This window comes from Diorhabda sublineata, chromosome X (genome assembly GCF_026230105.1).
Source record: "Diorhabda sublineata isolate icDioSubl1.1 chromosome X, icDioSubl1.1, whole genome shotgun sequence".
Classification (NCBI taxonomy): Eukaryota; Metazoa; Arthropoda; class Insecta; order Coleoptera; family Chrysomelidae; genus Diorhabda; species Diorhabda sublineata.
The window spans coordinates 13,577,468-13,598,551 of record NC_079485.1 but is presented as its reverse complement, the minus strand read 5'-3'; the positions used below and the strand labels follow the sequence as shown (position 1 = coordinate 13,598,551).

Sequence of the window (21,084 nt, the reverse complement as noted above, 5' to 3'; positions counted from 1 at the left end):
TTTAATAACCTCTTGTTTGAAATAAGTCAATTAACGAATAAATTTGTGTTCACAAACTACTCAACAAAAACAAAATTATTATGGATACATTAATAAAAAGGTGAAATATGAATGAACCTCATTACAGCAATAATTTTAATTGAATCAACAAGAGAATATGGCAGCTTAAGCATTTGAAGCCTCCTAGTTTATCTAGAGGGGGTTAAAAAAATTTAAATGACCCCATCTCTAGGTAATAGATCGTATGCAATATAAATGCCTTAGAATTTGTTTATGTGCAATGAAATCAACACCAGTGAATATATTATTAGCAGAATTAACGAACCTCATTTGTTTATACGGCGGAAATTATTGCCTCAAAAATATTTAATTAAACCCTTAAGGCAGACACGATGAACAATTTATGTAGGATATCCACAGAAAACCTCACAAATCCATATTGGAGGATTAAAAATACACCCCCACTTGCAGAAGCCTTCATTCAAACCAATGAATTCAATAATATATACAAAATCAACAGAACTTTATCGATATATAATATTCCTTATCAAGATATATTTAAAGTCCACAAAGTCATAATCCCTAATTATAAGGAATATAGTCGCATTAACTCAATCCTGTTGAAACCAAACTAGCAGATTTTACTGATAAAACCATAATATGTACTGATGGATCCAAGACAAGGGTTGGAGTTGGATGTGCAGTATATATTCAGAATTTATACGAATCAAATTACCCGATATTTCTAGCATACATACTGCGGAGCTGTATGTTATCTTACAGGGTTTTTTTCTTTCCTGGTGAAAAGTCAAATAAAAAAGATACAGGTGTGATTTTATCTGACTCTAGATCAACTCGATGCCATAAAAGAAACTCATCTTGAAAGAATGAAAAGTCTGATTTTATGTGACATCAAAACTATATTATTAAATTTGAGTGTGAAATTAATTTGGGTAAAGGACATCCCATGTAGGACCCCCAGACTTGAACGACGGGGCCTAGCTTGGGCCAACGCTGAGAAACCCGGCCTTGGCAATCCAATAATAGGCCAAACCTAGTTGAAATTTGGGTAACTTAGCCTCGTCCATTTTATAGTCCGCCATGTCTGGCTGAAATCTATGTAACCTTACCTTGGCCATCCCATATTCGCCTGATTGAACTCTGGGTAACCCGACCTCGGCCATCCTATAGTCAGCCAGGCTTGACGGAACTTTGAATAACTACATTAAGTTATTCAAAGAGTTATAAAAGTTATAAGAAGTTATATATATTATACACTCTTTTTAGTTGTCTGGACGTCTTAATATGCGTTTTCGCTGCCTCGGGTAAACCTTTTCCAACCTTCTTTGGCAAGAAAGAACTAATCCGAGTAGTCCTTCACCTTTTTCATAGCTATCCCCAATGTATCACTTGCTTATGAAGTGTTACCGTGTGAAGGGATGTCCTCATGTGAGTTGACTTCAAAAGATCTTGGATGAAAAATTTTTGTTTACTTTTATTTAATTTTTTTTCAGTGTGTAGTTTTTTGACCAACCCAAATTAACGTACTTAACCTATCGATCTAGTTGCCTTATGGTTAAGGTGTGTTGCCAACTCTTCGAATGGCTCGCCTGCCCTGTCGTCCATGATTTCCAATCCTTTTTGCGGTCCTGTTTTTTCGTCTATTTCATCGTTTCTTGTCTCTGCGTTATGTTCTTTTGGGGCTGTAATTTTTTCCTCTTCGATTTGCATGTGTGTCCCCATACAACCCAGGCATACATCATATGTTTTGTTTATATTCTTAACTTGCTTTTTCCACCGATTAATCCGCATAATTTTGCTTTGGTTTATCTCCTTTGTCCACAGTATTCGTAGAGATTGAGACCTTGATTCAACGTTATTTGTTGAGTTGGTGGCTTCTTCTTTTCTTGTAGAGCTTTTCCCGCAATTTACTTCTATTTCCCACGTTTTGCACCATCTTGTTTGCAGCGTTTTGTCGTGATGCTTTTCACCTTCACGCACCACATTGTTATTGGCAATTTTGAGAAACTTGACAATTATTATTAAAAAAAGGGTATCAAAGTTATTGAACATCACTGGGAAGAGTGTATGCAGCTAAAAGAAGATAACGTTTTGGGCCAAATACTTCTGGATTTATCCTTATACATACCCCGTATAGAAAGTATTAATTATACGCCCCAATAATGAAATTGATGAGTTTTAAATTGAAATTTCAGGCTTTTCATACACAATTTCATCCTCTTTTCACCCCTTAGCGGGTGAACTTACTCGGAAACCCGATATACATGTCATTCAGCTTAAATAAAAAATTTGGTATTTTAACTTTAACATTCACGGACTTCCATACAAATTCACATACCATATCCATATTAAATTTAAAAAATGCTTTCTTAGGGGAAGGTTATATTATAAAAGAAACCTATTGTTCAAATTTCATGATCGCAGCTTCAGTTGGGAAATGTTTTTCATATATTTAGATATAATTTCAACCACGAGTAAATAATACACAAGGGTGAGTTTGCTTCGTGAGTATTATAATTAGCTCTCGACATGAGAGATGTTTATTTTTGATATCAGAATGGTGTGTTGTAAAATTATATATACAGAGTCGTACACGATTTTATGATGTTCAATTATATGTAGGAACGTACAAAGAGAAGACGAGATGATATTCGCGGCATACTTTTCCTAGAGAAGGCTTTGAAGGGATACGTCACTTACTTTCAGCATAAAATTTTTGTTTGCTCTAATTTTAAATCAAAAACACTTAATGTTTTGGAAACTAGCACCTCAGCAGCTAGAGAACTGTTTTTACATCAAGGAGAAAAACAATTTTAAAATGTTTGTATGCACGCGTCTTGTGATACGGTTAGTATCATGTTGGTATCTAGATTGTTATCAGATCCTTCCTTTTTCCGAAAAAATAATGAACTTTGTTATTTGAAATAGATCACGTGACAGAATGTGTAGCTATGGCAACTTAGTGTATCGGCTTGTCTTTTATGCAATACCCTAACTTGATTTTTTATGTGACACCCCTGTGTAGCGGCGCAGTGTTGAGGTTGAAATCTGAAACGTATAATTTGTACAGAAAATGTGTAGACAGAATGCAGTTTAATTAGAAATCTTTGATTGTCTTTTAAGTATTTCCAATAAATTAGAATTTATGATAATTTTTTTCAGAATTTTTCTTTATGGTGAAGCGTTTTTTCAGCACGTACAACGGTCTAAAAATCTATATAGCTCCTAAACCATAAATTTTATCCAGTTAAACAAAGAGTAACTGTTTGTTAAAAAATCGCTAGAAAAATTCATTACTGCTATCTTTAGATCACTAGGATATTTTTAAAGTACTAAGTGTGATAGTTATGGTTCTTTCAATATCAATTGCAGATTATAAAAAACCCTTGCCGACATTTTTCTTTGATCTACCATAGGCGTAGAAACCTCATTTTATGATTTTTTAATTTATATAAATGCTTTTGAGAAAATGAATATCTTACAACCGAATATTCCATTAGAAAACGTGAGTAGACGAGTAGAATGTACCTGCTTGTGAGGGAGTTTGGTTTAAACAGGATACCAGACGTGTTCTGAGCCCTGTTTGTACCTCATCCTTCTTGTCACCCTCGAACTATTCGGTTATTGCCATCCATTTATCCAATTTTTTCAAATGTGTTCAAAACCACATGCTGACAAAACTTGACGTAATATTTCTAAACTGGTGTATTCTGGATAGTCTGCTACTTCTAATGTGGCAACCCTGTTCTTATATAAACCATAAATTGTCCTACGTATAAAATCTTTAGTAGCTTTGTCAACTGATTTTAATTATTCTTTGCGGGGGTCATCCCATGTGATGGGCTCAAAAAATCGATTTTTTTTCATAAATTGCTTTCTTAACTTGTCTACGGTAATGAAGTGATTTTTGAAAATTCCAATTCGTTTTAAAGATACAGCAGGTAGAAGAGAGAGAGATGTTCGGAGCACTGAGTTGGCAGTTGAGGTCCGGGCCTATTGTGTACCGTCGACTTTATACCTGGCCCTCCTTTTATACATATATACATTTATACAAGTTTAGACAAGTTTCTACAGGCTTTAGAAGAGTTTCAAGGGGAAGAGGAAGGAATACTGTATGGATCAAGCATCGCCGATTGAGGCTAAGTTAAGATTTTCATAGTTTTAGATGGACTTTAAACGCGTTTTTCTCAAAAATGTGTTTTTCAAACTTCCCTCCATCGAATCTCAAAAACGACTTGGTTGAATGACTTGAAATTTATAGGGCACATTCAACACATGTAAACACATAGAATGAACCATCATCAATCAAAAATTTTCAAAATTTAGATTTTTTTATAGTAAAAAACAAAAAAAAGTGCAAAATTCGCAACTATTATTTCAAATGAATGTCTACCAAAAGTCAAATTTTTTGTGTTTTCATTTGATAATAGTCCATTCCGTGCATTTAAGAACAAATTAGAACGCCGTTTTTTTTTTTCAGACAAGTCAGTCAGCCGGAATCATGGAGGAAGTACGAGCTCATTTCTTCGACGCGGGGGTGTTCAGAACGCTGTAACTCAAGTTCTACACAATATTTTTAGCTTAAAATTTATATTTATACGAAATATCGAAATATATGTTAATAAGTGACAATAAACTTAAAGCTTTATTTACTTGTCGTAGAAAAAAAATCCTAAAAAACAGGCCGTCACATGGGATAACCCCCTTACATGTTTTTCGGTTCTGTAAATGATCGACAGCAACCCCTTTCGTGACTAATCGATAAATGGAACATTTATTTACTCTAGTTAATTCAGCAATTCTTAATTATGATTGGATTATCAGATCGCTCAATATTTTCCTTTTTCAAACATTCGAATGTATTTAAAATAACTTGCTGTATTTGTATATCTAAATCTTCATTATTAAATTCATTGTCTTCACTCGCCTATGGTCTACAGAACGCCATGTTTCTATTTATTTAAAGAAATTTATGAATTAAATGAATCTCACCTAGCCGCGACCCTGCTTATCACAGGAATATTTTGAAGAAAACGTACATACGGCTTCGGCCACTAGAAATACATTTATGTGATGTTTTCATTGGTAAATAGAGTCCACGTGGACTGACGGTTTGTTAGATGTTTACCGAATTTTATACGAGAAGTAAACAATTGTTATTGGAAGAACTATAGTTTTTAAACGTTTGAATTGATCGCCATGTACTTTAGTGAGGATATTTAAGTGAAATCTCAATATTTGGATGGAACCTTGTATATTTCTGTCAAGTTATAACAGTCACGAAACGAAAACTTGAAGCAACTTCATCAAATATTCACCAATCTCTAATTTCACATACAAACATCTAATCTACAAACATCATCAATTTATAGACAGTCTTTACAACCGACAACGTCGCGGTTATAACCACTGCGCCGTATCTGCCAGTGGCGTGGATTGGCGCGGGTCTAAGCGGTTGATCGATATAGAACTTGAAGCATCGAGAATCGGGAGTGTTGGTTTATCGGTCTCGGTACGTTAGATGGAATTTATAGTTTTCCGCATATTACGTGCTTAAACATAAAAATTAACGTTACCGACAAGTTAATTTATCCAGGGTATTGAGTGGAGTACGGAAACTAGAAAAAAAGGATGTTGATAATTGTCACGGAAGAGATAAAATTCACAGACTATAAATGTTGGAGCGGATTGAACAATAAGGAATCACTTGAAGTAGTTTTGATTTGAATTGGAGCATAAAAATTTTATGATGACACACTATTATTTATCTAATGAATAAAACGTCCGATTCCATAATTGATAATAAGTTCCAATTACTCATGTTCCATCACTCATTTTGATTTTCGAATTTAATAAAAAAGTTCAATTCAGATTTAATCTTGGATACACTGTCGAGCAAAAAATTGAGGTCACTTCAAAAATTGCGAATAATTCAGAAATTGCGAATAATTTCATCGTCAATATTGATAAGGATTAGTAAGCGTTAAAGCAAAATTTTTCCGAGAATTGACAGCTGTCATTAGCTGCGAGACCACAAACAGCCCTAATTGTCAGGGAGTATCTGGATAGGAAGGAAATTAGGCGGTTTGACTGGCCAGCCCGCAGCCCAGACATGAATCCCATAGAACATGTCTGGGACGAGCTGGGACGACTGATCCGCAGACACACACCAGCACCAATAACTGCCCATGAGCTGAGAAGATTGCTGTTGCAGGAATAGGATGTTGAATTTCGCCCAAAATGTTAATTTGTGGCTTTTTCAGATTAAATCATTAAATCCAAGAAAAAAATGCATTTTTCTTCAGTATAGAGTATCACATTCAGCTTACAAAAGCATATGCAATGATATATAGTTTGCGAATACTATCAGAAAACGTGAAATGTCAAAGAACATGAAAATTTTAAGGTGACCTCAATTTTTTGCTCGCCAGTTTATATAACAGATGTTGGGTACCAACTTTCTTTATGCTCTTTCAAACGTCTGTATAAGTTATCATTCTTCTTTCGTCGATTTCTTACACCCTCTTCGATATTTTGCTAGTTTATTCATCTGATGTATTGTTTTCCTGGGTCTTCCTTACCTTTTTTCCTTTTATCTTTTTTCTTATCAGGCTTTGTAGTGGTCCTCTCTATATGTGTCTATACTGGTTTCGACACTTTCTAGGAATTTCTTTTCTTAATAAATTCCTTCCAAGCCTATAATCAGCCCATTTATTATAGTTTAATTTGATATTTTCCTTAATTGTTCCATCCATCTTGTAGTAATTGGACTTGATATCAGTTTTTATTTTTTTATAGAACATGCGGAATCCAAGATTCTACCAAGAGAGCTTATGTATATGTGGGAATCTCATAGTCTTACCACTAAACCGCCATCTTCTGTCATCTCCGTCCAACCAGAAACTATTGTGATATTACTTCTGGTTTGTGGATCCGTCCGAGTATGTTGTTGTACAGAGGACAAACCTCTATCCACATTCCCTCTCCAGAGCACCACCTGGGTGCGTATGAAATAGAAGACGAAGATTTCTGCACCTACAGTCATCCAATATACTAGAGTGGAGTGGGATTGATCCCAAATCCAAACATACATATTTTAACGTTTCCTTTATATTGTCCACATTATTCTACCTAAGTATTCTTTAGGTAGGTAGCAACCAGTTACCAGCATTCTACCTTGTGCAGCATCACCTGGACGATATTTTCAGGACTTATACTCCTCTACTTCCTTTTTTAAACCTCTCCAGTGGTTACCCATGAAGAAAATGTCTTCGGCATCATCTGTTCACAATACGGACATTTAGGTGTTTGTACTTTCTTCATTTTGTGGAGATACCGTCGTAGAGGTTCACATCTCCGAACTTCCTTTCGGTCAACTGTAGTGTTATATCTGAGCTGCTTCTGTATATCCTCTTATGCTCGTAAACCAGAAGGTCCAAGGGGATAAGATCCCCATAACTCTTATTCAGAGCAAAGTATATTTGATTTGCGTTTCTTCCTTTGTTCTCTATATCTATTTTCCATTTTCTGTGCAGCTGATTCCCAGGTATTCAAATGTTGTAACTTCATAAATTCTTTGTTCTTTGATCATTAAATTTTTCTTGTGTTCTTTTCACTATCATCATTTTGCGTTCCAAAATAATTACTTCATTTGCAGGTCTTCTATTATCTTCATCCTTACTTTTATCTCCTCTTCCATTCTGTTTAATCTATCTGCTACTATTCCTTTATATCCTTTATCTATTTTCACTACTCCAATGTTTTTATTATCAATTATATTCTTCAGTTTAAAGTTCTTCTGTTTTATTATTTTAATCGTCCTATTGATGATTAGCATAAACAGAAGAAGACTTAAAATGTCCACATCGCGAATGTAATTATTATAAATAACCAAGTTATCATCACTTAGACACTGAGGGTTAACTTTTTCTTCTTACCTTCAGTCTCTGAAGACTCATATCAAACAATGTAATGGTGAGTGTCGGTGTAGTGGTAGTGTAAACAGTCTGCACTCTCGTCGAAACGCGCTTCAGAAAGTGTAATTGTTAGTATTGATTTAGTGTAAACAGTGAATTCAGAATTAATATCCCCAACGGTTCCAGAAAATCCAACTTAAACAGACTCAATTATATTTTTTATATTGCGTGCATTTCAATAAACAGTCACTATGACTTTTTAGTAGACCATGACTTTCTTTGACGTCTATTCATCCATTATGTCGACTACTGTTCAGTTTCTGGGATATTATGGTGGTTCCACGCTCTATCTAGGGTTCCGAAACGTCTGTATAGCTTTGGTTTAAATCTGGCATTGCCTTGAATCATATTTTATGGTTATTATGAGAAAGAAGCCTAATATGCCTAATGGTATAAAAGGGATCTGGAAATTTTGGTAAATCGATTGATCAACCTATCAAATAATGACGAAGATAATAATACTACCAGGTTCAGTTCGAATTTCTAGTCTAGTATAATGATTGCATCGAGTCTACAAGATTTTTATTTTTCTTGAATTTTAAATATGTAACTTGACTGTATTTTGAGAAATATGATAAATAAAGATGGACCAGTAAACACTGATTATTATTTTTCCCATTATTAAACATAGGAATTGTCCTTTTCCATTCGAACTAACCTAATATTTAACTACACAAGCAAATATGTTTCTCCATCAATAGAAACTTTCCATATGCATCAAACTTCTTCTGGTAATTGAGATGTTTCTCCACATAACCATTTTTTTTAGTAGATTTCAACTTTTTTGCACAGAGAAAATTTTTCAACACTTTTCAATAAACGAAAAGTTTCCAGACAAGTTTAATTTTGGACAGCGTACCAATTTTTGTAATAGTAGTGATTTTAGTAGTAGTAAGAAAAATATGAGTGAGGAAAACTGCGAATTTTCTGATAATGTCGGTGGAAAACTAGTGAAACTAAGTTTCGTGAAACCCAGTTATTATATAGCAATTCCAATGGAATGGTCCATAGAATTTTCACTGATGTCGGCAACGTCGCTTTAGACTCGAATTTTCCGACGCAGCCGATCGTGGTGGATGCGACGGTGCTGCCGTCAGTGGTTCAGGTGTCGATAAAGAGGGCGGTCGTCGCGGCGTTCAACATCGTATTCAAGCTCTGGCGGAATTTTTTCCAACTTTTCTCCCCGCGTCTCGCATCTCATCTACATAATGTATCACGAGATCCTGCCATCCCAGCGTGCTGGAAAATTCATTTCGGCCAATTGTTTTTGCTCTCAAGAGTTGAATAAGTAAACGAGAAGGTACCAACTGAAGTAGAGTGATTGAACTTTTGAAGCGAAGTTTTTTGAAAAAATAATTAACTGAAAGAGTTCCATGTAAAGCGGTTTGGAAATCGGTTTTCAAGTGGAAAGTGAGGAAATTGTGGTTGATTTATTTTCTTGGATTAAGTCAGTAGCTCTGTTATATGTATAGTGAATTGAGAAAAAATAAAATTGTGTTTTATAGAAATACCAAGTGTGTTTCAAGAATGTGCAAATTCAAAATTTGAACAGAGTACTTGGATACAGTTTAATTCAAAGTAAGTTTCGAAGTTTCTTCTAGTGGAATACGAATTTAAAAAGTTTCTACTTTTGTACGTTTGAATAAGAAGTTTTTGCATCTTATTTGAATAATCGTTTTCTCTTAGTTAAACATTTTAGTTCACTTCATGATACGCAATCAACCATATTCTTGCTAGTTTTTTTATGTTTGAACCCCAAATTTCCACACCCATACGTCATAGGTTATCTAAAGATAATTTTTTTAAACCTTTTAGGAAAACTTTTACAGCTAGTTTAGATCTCATTTTGTCCTATTTATTTATACTTTTTGTACATTCAACTATTTTGATTTCCCAAATACCGTGAAAATTTCCATTCCTTTCATATTTATTGGGTTTTTTACTTAATATTTATCGTTGGAATTGCACTACATGGGTCCAAGCATATTCTGCATGCATTTCAGAACTTTCCAAATACAATTTTGACATTGAAATGTACATATATTCAAAATCTATAAAAAACGTGTGATTTTTAGAAGAAAAAATGACGCTTCTATGGGAAATCTCGTAGAGAATTTTGCTAATTTGAATTTTGATGCGCGAAATTTACATTAAATTGTGAAAATAGTGGAATATTCTCAGAAAATCCAATTTGTATTAGAAATTTCGAGAATATAGACGGAAATTTCCGAAATATAATGAAAATGAACAAAAAAAAGTGAGAATTTCAAAATTATCCACTAATAGTGAAACTTTCCATAACGTGATGGACAGAAAATAGAGAAAACAAAACCAAATTCGTAAATTCAATTGGGGAAACCAAATAAGAAGAAAATCCTCAAAATGCTGACAAGAGACTTGAAATATAGTAAAAATTTTCAGAAAATACTAGAATTTAGAGCAACCAATTTCTAGTAGACATTTTTGGAATTTACTAGAAATTTTTAATGACAATTTTTGATAAAAATTGTGAAATCAAACACATCCATGGAAAATCTAGTATACTATTGAAATTCCCACAACATAGTAGAAATTTACAAAATACAGTGAAATATCTTAGAATATTGAGAAAATATTTGAAATATAATGGAAATTGACAGAAAAATAGTGGAAACTAGAAGAAACGTCATAAAACCTCCAGCATATAGAAAAATTTCCAAAATCTAGTGGAAATTTTCGAATATTTAGAAAATCATGCCAATTTTTAAAACAGTGACAACGTTGAGAAACACATATTAAATATAGTGGAAATGGCCAAGAAAAGATGAAAATATTTAATATTCATAAAACTTTCAGTAAACTTTTGAAGATTTTCAAAAACATAGTGGAAAATTTGAAATACTGAGAGAATATTTGGAAATTCATGCAAATTTACAAAAGAACAGTAATTATTATAAGTAATACATCTAAGATATAGTGAAAACTTGCAGCATACAGTGAAAACTCATAGAAAAATTGAGTAAATATAAACCAAGTTCTAAACAACTGAGATATTTTCAAACTATAGTGAAATTTCTCAAATTGCGAAAATACTCGAAACATAGTGAAAACTGATAGTAAAATAGTGTAAAATGGAGGAAATCCATGAAACTTTTAATGAAGATTTCCAAAACCTAGTGAACATTTTCGAATACTGAGAATATATTTGGAAATTCATGGGCATTTTCAAAAGAAACAGTGACATCGTTGAGAAACATATCTAAAATATAGTGAAAATGATCAAAAAATGGTTAGAATAAGAATACTATATTAATATATACTTGAAATAGAGTGAAAACTGACAACGAAATAATGAAAATTATAAAAAACATCCAGTATATAGTGAAGAATACAAAAATCTTGTGAAAATTTCCAAATACCGAGAAAATATTGGGAAAATAATGACAATTTTTAAAAGAATAAAACTAAAATATAGTGAAAATGATCATAAAATGGTAAGAATATAAAATATTCTTGAAACTTGCAGTATGCCGTTAAAATTTTCAATAACAGTGAAAACTCATAGAAAAATTGAGGAAATAAACCAAGTTTCGAAAAAATTGAGTTGAGATTTTGAAACCACAGTAAAATTTCTCAAAATGTTCAGAAAATACTTGAAATATAGTGAAAATTGACAATTAGAATAAAGCAACCATTGAAAATACAACATTTTGTATTCACTCTAATAATGATTTTCTTTTGCTTTTTCACAGTATTTTCATGCGATTTCCACCATATTATGTTCAGCTTCGACATTTCCACAATATAATACCCCCAAGTTCTAAGTATTTAGATCATGTTTCGTGCAGTTTAACGTTTCATTTGTTGGCCATTCGTTAGTCTCTATTTTGAAAAACGCACTTTGAATTTTAAAATAAAATGCTCCAAATTGAAGGGCTTGATGAAATAAATGAATGTCACGTTTTTCTAGGGAAATGTAATTGAATATTTGTCATTGTATAGGGTTAGGAAAATTATCTTTTTTTCTTCAGGAATCAGGCTTTCGCCGACTGCCTCACAAAGAGCGACAAACCTTTTCCTAAACGTCATTCGATAGAATATAAATCTGAAGGAAAAAGTGTGAGGAGTCGTTCTCTGTTTTGTCAGGAACATACAGATGGGATTTCAAACTAGAACTTAAGGCATTATTCAAAATTACAATCGGTATGGATTATCTACACCAACCCCAATCCATTGAGTAACGATATTTTGTGAAAAAATAGAATATTACAATGTTTAAATCCTTTTCAAATAAGTTAGGCGATTCATGTTATTTATGAGGGGTGTAACAGCTTAGCTCATGGAGCTCTCACAAATTATTTTATGATGAAACATAAATTGAAGTGTCATAGCTAGAAATTATGAAACAAAAAAAAACTCGCTATATTTGTAGTATCCCCAAATTTTGCAAATCACTGGATATGTCGTAGAATATAGAGCTGTTGAGTACGTCCCCATTAATCTTTTCATACTATACTTATGGGGATTTTCTATACGTTTCTAGTCATTCTAATAGATTTTTTTCTTTACAAATGCAGTCGATTTGATGTTGGGATATCTGCGTTCTACACTAACTGTAGATTATCTTTGCTGTTAGCACGTTATTCATTTTGATCGAATTTTATTTTGAGTCCACGTTCTACTGACTCACTATTGCAATTTTAAACCTTGAAAAAGATTGAAATTGTTTTCATAGTCAGGATATCGTTCTACAGAGACCTGACTTGATCTAATGATTTTTCAAAAAATAATAATTGATATAGTATTTAATATGTTTCCACAGGTTTCTGGAGCTGAAAAGCTAAACTTTCGATGATAAAATATAAACAATCAAAATAAAGAATATGAGAAATTATGTTAAAATATTCGCAATTTTTTTATTACGAGAATTAAATGTAGCATAGTGGCAAATTTAGTGGATAACGCAATTTTGGTCAATCAGAAAAACATTTAATGACCAAAACTCGACGCGTTAGCTCATTTTTTAATACTCTTTCTTTGCTGATATCTCAAATAGTCAATCATCTATTTGAGCGGACAAATTTGTCTACTTTTTGCAAATTTTCATGTGTTTTAAAGGTTAAAGATCTCCTAAATAATTCCAAGTCTTAATCTCTACTTTTGAAGTTTCACCATACATAAGTTGCGTCCAATCTTCTCATTGAAGGTATGTTTTGTAGCTGTAGGTATTTGTCTTGTCCTTTATAAGATGTTTTTCTTATCTTAATAATTGTCAACAGCTTTCTTTTGCGACCAATGCGTCTTAGTACTTCGTGGTTGGTGATTCTGTAAATCCAGGATATCTTCAGGATGCTTCTATAGAGCCACATCTCAAGTGCCTCAAGATTTTTGATCATTTGAGCTTTTAAGGTCCTCACTGAACACACATAACATTCCATGAATCCTATTCTGACGTGGAGGCTTAGATTTCTGTTTGCAAACATTAAGGAGTACTTGCCAAATACCTTTTGAGCCTTTCAATTCTGATCTTGATTTCTTCGTCTGGATCTTTTTGAGCGTTTATAACTAAACTAAGCTACTCATATTTTTGCACCCAATCTATTTATTTTCCAATCAGTGTTAGAATAGAGTTAATATCAATGTTTTGGTCTTTACTTATAACCAAAAATCTAGTTTTTGAAGATGAAGATTGTAGTTGAGCTTAATTTCTTAAATTGTTTCTCAAGAGCCATTTTCATGCACTGAAGCAGCTATAGCACCAACCGGCAAATTCCGAACTTGTTACAACTTGTATTAGCACATGAGACGTACTAGATGTATAGATCATTGAGATGAAAGTATCTAGAATGATCGAATTAAGTCTGGTAGGTAGCAACGTTAAGTTTTATAATAAGACGATAATAGTATATAATTCAATGAGTAATGGCTATTAGCAATGAGGAGTGTGACTCATCCGAATGAGTGATAGCCATTACTCACGACTAAAATATTCACAACTACGGTTATAAAACATCACATATTATCAATTGTTATGATAATTGTAATGAAAAATAAAGACTTTGAACTGATAAAGCCTTAGACTAGCTATCAGCGACTTTTACATGTTTCTTTAGCTCAAAGACCTATCGTTAACAGGAGATCATCATTCTGTCCGATAGCATCCTGTCTAAGCTCCAATATCATAAAATCCAAACTCGTTTGTGATTAACTAGAAAAATTAATGGATCTAGGTAAGGAAAATGAAGTTATTCTGTAATGAAAAGTGGGGGCAGGCAAACCCTTCATGAGATCTGATCCCTTCTGTGGTATCAATTACAGAACAGTGGAAAAAGGATTAGAAAAGAAGGTGGATAGGAGGAAAATCAATTTTTGGGATAACCTACAGGAACTTAAACAGACAAAGACTCTCCTTGGGAAACTATAACCAGAGAAGATCTTCTGAATGTAACACCTGAAGGAAGACATTAGACCTAGTAGATAATGCGGAGTTCAGATTTTGTTGCGCAGAGGACTAAGCCTCTATCAAAATTCTCTCTCCAGATCACTACAACTGGGAGAGCTTGAAGCCATCCCACATTCTAGACATTTTAAGGATTGGTATTGATGGATCCTCCAGTGAATGTGGACAGAATACATTCTTTGGGTCATAGTTAAACGAAACACCAAATCTATATAAAGGGGGAATACATTAAGTTGAATATACTTTGAGCAGGTTGTGAAATTTTCACCACTAGCTGTCAATCCTTGTCATTTCACGTCAAGAGCTAGTTAGTTTCAAAACTTTTTTAATACGTATATATGATTTTTCTCATAATAATGAGCAATTAGTGATTCTTGGGAAAACTATTTCAACAGCTATGGAACTATTATGAAAAATAATCAATCGTTTATAGTAACTGAGGTACGTCAAATAGATCTATGTAGAAACATTTATTGCATAATCTTCAGAACGCTTTGTATATACGGAATTTCGATTTCGATTGTCTCTCTATATGTTATTCAATATGTCGCGTGTATTTCTTAAAACCCGTTATTATCCAATATTCAGTCCGGTTTTGAATTAATTATTTGTTAGGATGATTTATCGTGGGGTCTTTATTTCACACGCAAACCCTACCACAAAGGAAGTTTGGATCAGATGTTGGTCAATTATTTATGAATTACTATCGATGGTTTTTCCAAAAATACGTGATAAACTGAGAAAATTGTTGAAAATAACGTCAAAATTAGCATCATTGAGAAAACAACGTATATAATGATGTATAAGGACTAAAATCCCTTTCCAATAAGGTGCCACACGACCCCATTTCGAGAGGGTGCTTATAATTCAGAGGGGGTGCTGTGAATTGTCAATTTAAGAATAAAAATCGACTTATTTCAGGTTTTCTACATAGTACGTAATAACGCTGAAAGTGAATTTATTCCATAAATATGGAACGCATTGTATGTGTGAGAAAAATAATCAGACCGTCAATACTTTGAACGTTTTGCCTGTGATAACTTTTTTCTATGTTTCTACTCCATACTGTATATTTTACACTACATCTGTAAGGTTGTGTTCATGTTGTTTATTACAAGAGCATTGCAATTTAGAGCAAAGTTGTGCAATCTAGTTTTGTGTTAAACTAAGTGAATCCGAAGTGTGAGAAGCTTAAATAGTTGAAACTTTCCTGAGATTTATAAAACGACAAAAAATTTACCGTATAAAGCACAAAAATTAAGAAAGTTATAATACAAACATAGATGAATTAAAAAGACCAGAAATAAGATAGAAATAATCAAAAACAAAAATTAAATAAACTTTGATTTGATTCATACTCGAATTTTTGTTTGAAATGCACTGCTACCCACCTCTTATTCATACCCTTTAAATTTAATAATTTACTCCTATTCTAAGTGTGTTTCTTTCTCTTCTTGACAAATAGTTTCTCCAAAAAAATTTTCGATAATATCTTCATAGTCAATGACACTCAATTTCGAAAAATTCAAATACTGTTAACTATTCATTTATTCAGTGCTTTTTCTTAAACATATAGTTGACAAAAAAATACAATTTAAATTATACATACTTAAAAGGCACACCAGACCACAATTTTATTTTCAAATTTCTTTTTGGATTCATTTTTCACGTCATTGATATAATTTTCTATGTCATCATTGCCTTCAATTTCTGTTTTCTGTTCTCTGTGAAATGGCGTCTTCTGATGTTTAACTCCCTACCTCTTTAGCTCTCGTGTGAGGAACCAAGTTGATGTTCCTAATTTGTATTTTGCACATTCCACCAAAATCACTCAATAAGTGATGTTAATGACACAAAGATGGCGCTGGCATTGTCAAATTACGAAATACCAACTTTCAAAAGATTATGTGTGAAATTTCATGATATTTTGATTAGTCAGACAAAAGTTACAGCCATTTAAGTAGAATTACAATTTGAAAATTTAGTTTGCTGAATTTAATCGTGGTCTTACAGACACCAATGAACGTTCTAGTCGTCCATTGAGGTGATTACTCCAAAAAAGTCCACAAATTAATTATATCTAATCTAAATTGAAATTACGCAGTATGTAGATACAATTATACATTTGACCACGAGAAAGCCTCTTTCTATGTGGATACCGCGTTTATTCACAGTCAACAACGTGTTGATGATTTAGAACAGTGTTTTGCCATGTTTAGACTCAATAAATCTATATGTGATAATGGATCCATCACTTCACTCCGGAATCAAAAACATCATCATCTGGGTTGACTGCAGTCGGCAAACCAGGTCCAAAGGCACAACAGTCAGCTGAGAAGGTTATTGATTCAGTATTTTTGCCATATATCCCAAATGGAGAGACATTCACTAGCAAATACTACCTGAAGTTGTTGGGTCGTTCGAATACGACAATCAAGGAAAAAACGGCCTTAAAGATCTCAAAAAAATGCGCGCTGGTAAGAAATTCAGTTCAAATGAAGAAGCAATTACTAAAACTTGTGAATAAAATCGATTTTTAGCAAACAAAAATGTGTTTTTCCTAGTTATTGAGTGATATATTTGACTGGGCATTACAAGAAGCTTCAACACGAACTGTATATTCTATGTCGAATATCTAGCTTACTGAATCAAATTCTGACAAAACTTGGAATAACATATGGAAATTGAAAATGAACATTATATGTTTTCCATGGTAACTAGATTCTAAGTTATTTAGAATCAAATTGCGAGCGACAAACTTTTTTCGAAAACTTAAGGTTTGAGATATGGCAGCACTGAATCAGTGTAATTAATTTTTCACTAAATTGACTTTTCTCGCAACAATACGAAATAGTGAGATAGGGGAGGTGAACAAAGAGTTCATGGAAAAGTAAGACATTTTGAAAGATGTAAAAACAGTTGGCAATCAACTTTTCAACAAGTAACATAGGAGCAAACTGAAAGTATACACTCCATCGGCTTTTACCGAAGGAGAAGATAAAGGAATATTTAATTATCTCACTAATTAAGTACTCTCTAACTTTTTAATTTGATATTTGAAACAAATATGAATAAGGATTTGTTACTCATACTAAAATCTGCTAGCGAATATAAACTGGAGCTGCATTCGTACATTCCACTAGTTTTCCGTCAAATACAAAACAATTTTCTCGCTGCTGTACGGAAACGTTTGTCAAAAATTAAACTTCCCATTCTCGACTCCCAAAACAATACCAAACACCATTTTGTATTTCATGCAGACTTTCGCGGTTTCAATTTATTTGTGTTGCACGCTGCAATTACTCATATTTGTATTGTTTAATGTATTTAGGTTGTTTGGAATGTGCCCAGATTGACTGCTTTGTTTCTATACAGCACTGCAGAAGATTTAAGTCGGAAATTTCACTGCAAACACCTGAACTCACTTCGGAGCTACCCCAATGTTGATTTCAATAGAACCTCGCGAAAAATTATTAGAATAAAAATAAATCAGTATCGAAATAAGACAGCCAACTGAATGTCAACAACGTGTTTTGTTCATTTGAAAATGTTTAACTCTCCAAGATTTGTTGTTCATTGATATCAAAAGATCTCAGCCTAAGTATTATCAGTTCAGTAACCTTGAGAGTGGTAGAATAGAAAGAGAAAGAGAGAGAAATGAATAACAAAATTATAGGTAATAATTAGTATAGTACGTTCCAGTAAATACGCTCTCAAATTATTGCGAAATGCGGGAAAAAATGATATAGATTCAATTTCAATTGGCATATGATTGTGCATTATTTTTGCATTGTAAAATATTGAGCCCTTAACTAATTCTGAACGTGGAGTAGGTGAATAAAGGTTGTGCTCCGTGGTCCTAAGTGGATAGCCGTGCAACGATCTTTCTGAAATTGAAGAAGCTTGCTTACGAATTAGGCTGTTTTGTCTCTCTTTCATAGTTTGAAGATTCACTCAAATTCCCAAAAGGGAAGGGCATATCGAAGACACGACTCAATATGGGCTTAATAGACTGTTAAATAGATAGATAAGCTCAGTTCTTTGGAAACTGATCCCAGCACAAAACAGGAGGAACTCAATTTTTTAGTTAAGGTAGCAATATGTAACTCAAGGTGTTTTTTCAAAGACATCGCTCTATATTTGAATACGCATATTTATATCTACGTTGTTCGTTGTTGGAAGATGGAACAATTCATAGCGAAAACCAACAGAACAAAGAAAACCGGGGGGGAATCAGAATACAAGAAACTTATAAATATGAAGGTCTAATAGCATAGGTCAATAGGAAATGATTACGTGGTCAAAAAATTTGCTGTTCCAATTAGTATATTATAATTAGGAGTATCTATGATAGTTTAGTCATGTTTAGACGAGCAACATATTTAACTAATTGGAGAGCTAAAACATCCGAGGAAATCTGCGTAATTTAGAAAAAAATAGGGAATCGAAATAGTAGTTCTCATTTTCTAGCATATTTCGAATAATTTGATATTGGGTAAACGAATACAATTTGTAATTTGGGAAGTTGAACAGCTACGTCTCAAAAAATCTAAATTAATGAGGGACTACACATGAAAAAAGTCTGTGTAAAAAAATCTGACTCCTGACCAAAATCTCTTGCTTCAACGGGTCTGCTCAGATTTGATTGGAAGGCTAGAAAAAGAGCCCGGACTGATGATAAACGTTATTACTTGCGACGAAACGTGGATTTTTCAATACGATGTTGAAACAAAGCGTCAATGGATGCCTTGGAAGACGACTGAATGGCCCAGAATCAAAAATACAAAGTCCAAAACAAAATTCATAACTGAATGGATTCCAGAGGGGGACAGACTGTCAACCAGACTTACTATTTGTCAGTTTGGCAACACTGCGAGAACGAGTTCGTCGAAAACGGTCCGATTTTGCACCAGCGCAACGCACCTGCCCATAACTCGCCATCTGTGAAGCAGTATTTGGCCAGTAAACGCACTCCAGTACTTGAACACCCACCGTACTCACCAGATTTGGTAACGTGCGATTTTTTTGTGTCCGAAGATAAAATCTGCTTTGAAAGGGACTCGATCGGAGTCTATGCAAGCGGTAAAGCAAAAAACGGCAGATCTCCTAAAGGCACTCACCAATGAAGTCTTCCAGCACCCCTTCGATCAATGGAAAAAACGTATGGAAAGATGTGTGGTAATGGGAGGGGAGTATATTGAAGGGGAGCATTCGAATGTAGAATAATTTTTATAATAAAACCTTTTTTCGTAACCAGTCTCGTTATTTAATAGCCAGACCTCGTATGTCGTTAACTTCATACCTTGTTTTATTTATAATGAACGAAATTCCAAATATAGGTACAAACAAAACCCCTAATGTTTACTTATAGGCTGAGTATTAATGGTAAATTACGATTTGGCGTTCAGCCATTTAATTTTGCGCTTTCCTTTGCATTGTTAGGAATTATCCTAATGAGTGAATATATTTTCCAAACAATTCATTTTCGCTTTCTATTCGCCTTAATTTTCGTTCGAGAAATGTAAATATTCCAACTGAGTTAGAAATTAGTTATACTAAATCAATTTCCAAAAAAAAATATTCATTCAAGTGAGAAATATGTAGAAAAATTTTCAAAATCCCTCTTGGATCTCACTTCCCTTAAGAGTAGTAGTAGGTAGAACCAGAAGTCGGCCATTTTTGAAAATATTTTAGTTAAATAACCCAAACGTAGAACTTTTCATGATTTTACTATGAGTATTTTGCCGTATACAAATAGTTGTAACTCATAGTGGGACACCCTGTGTAAAAATTGTTTTTCCAGTACTTTTCCATAAGTTGTTGAAGATTCTCAAATGATCTTGATGATACTAGAACATGATTAAATCTAATAGTGCGCGCTAATTTTACTTTTTCTGATTGTCTAATAGTTAAGTTACAAAATTTCTTTATAATAACTTTGATTGTCTTATTAAAAGGATGAGTCAACACTACTTCCTCTGCTCATAATTCCTTGATTAACAACTCGTGAAAAACAGTGAAACATTGTTTTGTTTACTAAATCATGTTCATGCTTTGAATCAAGATGTGGGAATTTGCCCTGACTTCAACCGTTTCCTAAGTGTTGCTTCATTCTCTGGCTAAGGATCTTTTGGACAGTCCATTGTAGATTTTTTTTCCATTTCACCCAAAAATTTTTGTGTGAATTTCAATTTTTGGTCAGTTTTTATCTTATAGAAAAGACCCATCTACGACAAAATCCAAAAATAGTAAACCGTAAAAAAGAAACATTCAAGAGAGCCCACGCGTAATCTGGAAGTCTTTGCGGACTCTTGGATTTCAATCCATCTCGAATTAAAACTTGATTATTCCAAAATGTCACGATTTGGTTGTAATACTGACAGAAATATCAATGATATCATAGAATCAAATATAACATAAAAAATATATAGTGAAAAATTTGTATGGAAAGCATTTGACTTTTGCAATGATAGTATTAATTAGATGAAAATCGGACGGTGGATTGAGAAGAATTGGGCTGTGAACATGGAAATTAAAACATGGTACAGAGCTAGAAGAAACTACGATCAAAACTATGTAGAACAAGAAAGCTGTTACAAAGAAAATACTATAAAGAGATGAGAGTTGTTATGGACCCATGCGAAAGTG

The 21,084-nt window shown here is 33.3% G+C and overlaps 1 protein-coding gene across 2 annotated transcripts in view; it reads left to right on the top strand.

Moving 5' to 3' along the window:
* The first annotated feature begins 9,092 nt into the window (after positions 1-9,092).
* LOC130451491 (neuronal growth regulator 1-like) overlaps positions 9,093-21,084 on the top strand; it is a 105,422-nt gene continuing 93,430 nt past the window's right edge. Inside the window, exon 1 of one of the 2 annotated variants that reach the window (XM_056790533.1) lies at positions 9,093-9,575. The gene's annotated coding sequence lies outside the window, so the exon portion shown is untranslated. The remainder of the gene's footprint in view (positions 9,576-21,084) is intronic. The other variant, XM_056790532.1, reaches the window with a different exon arrangement.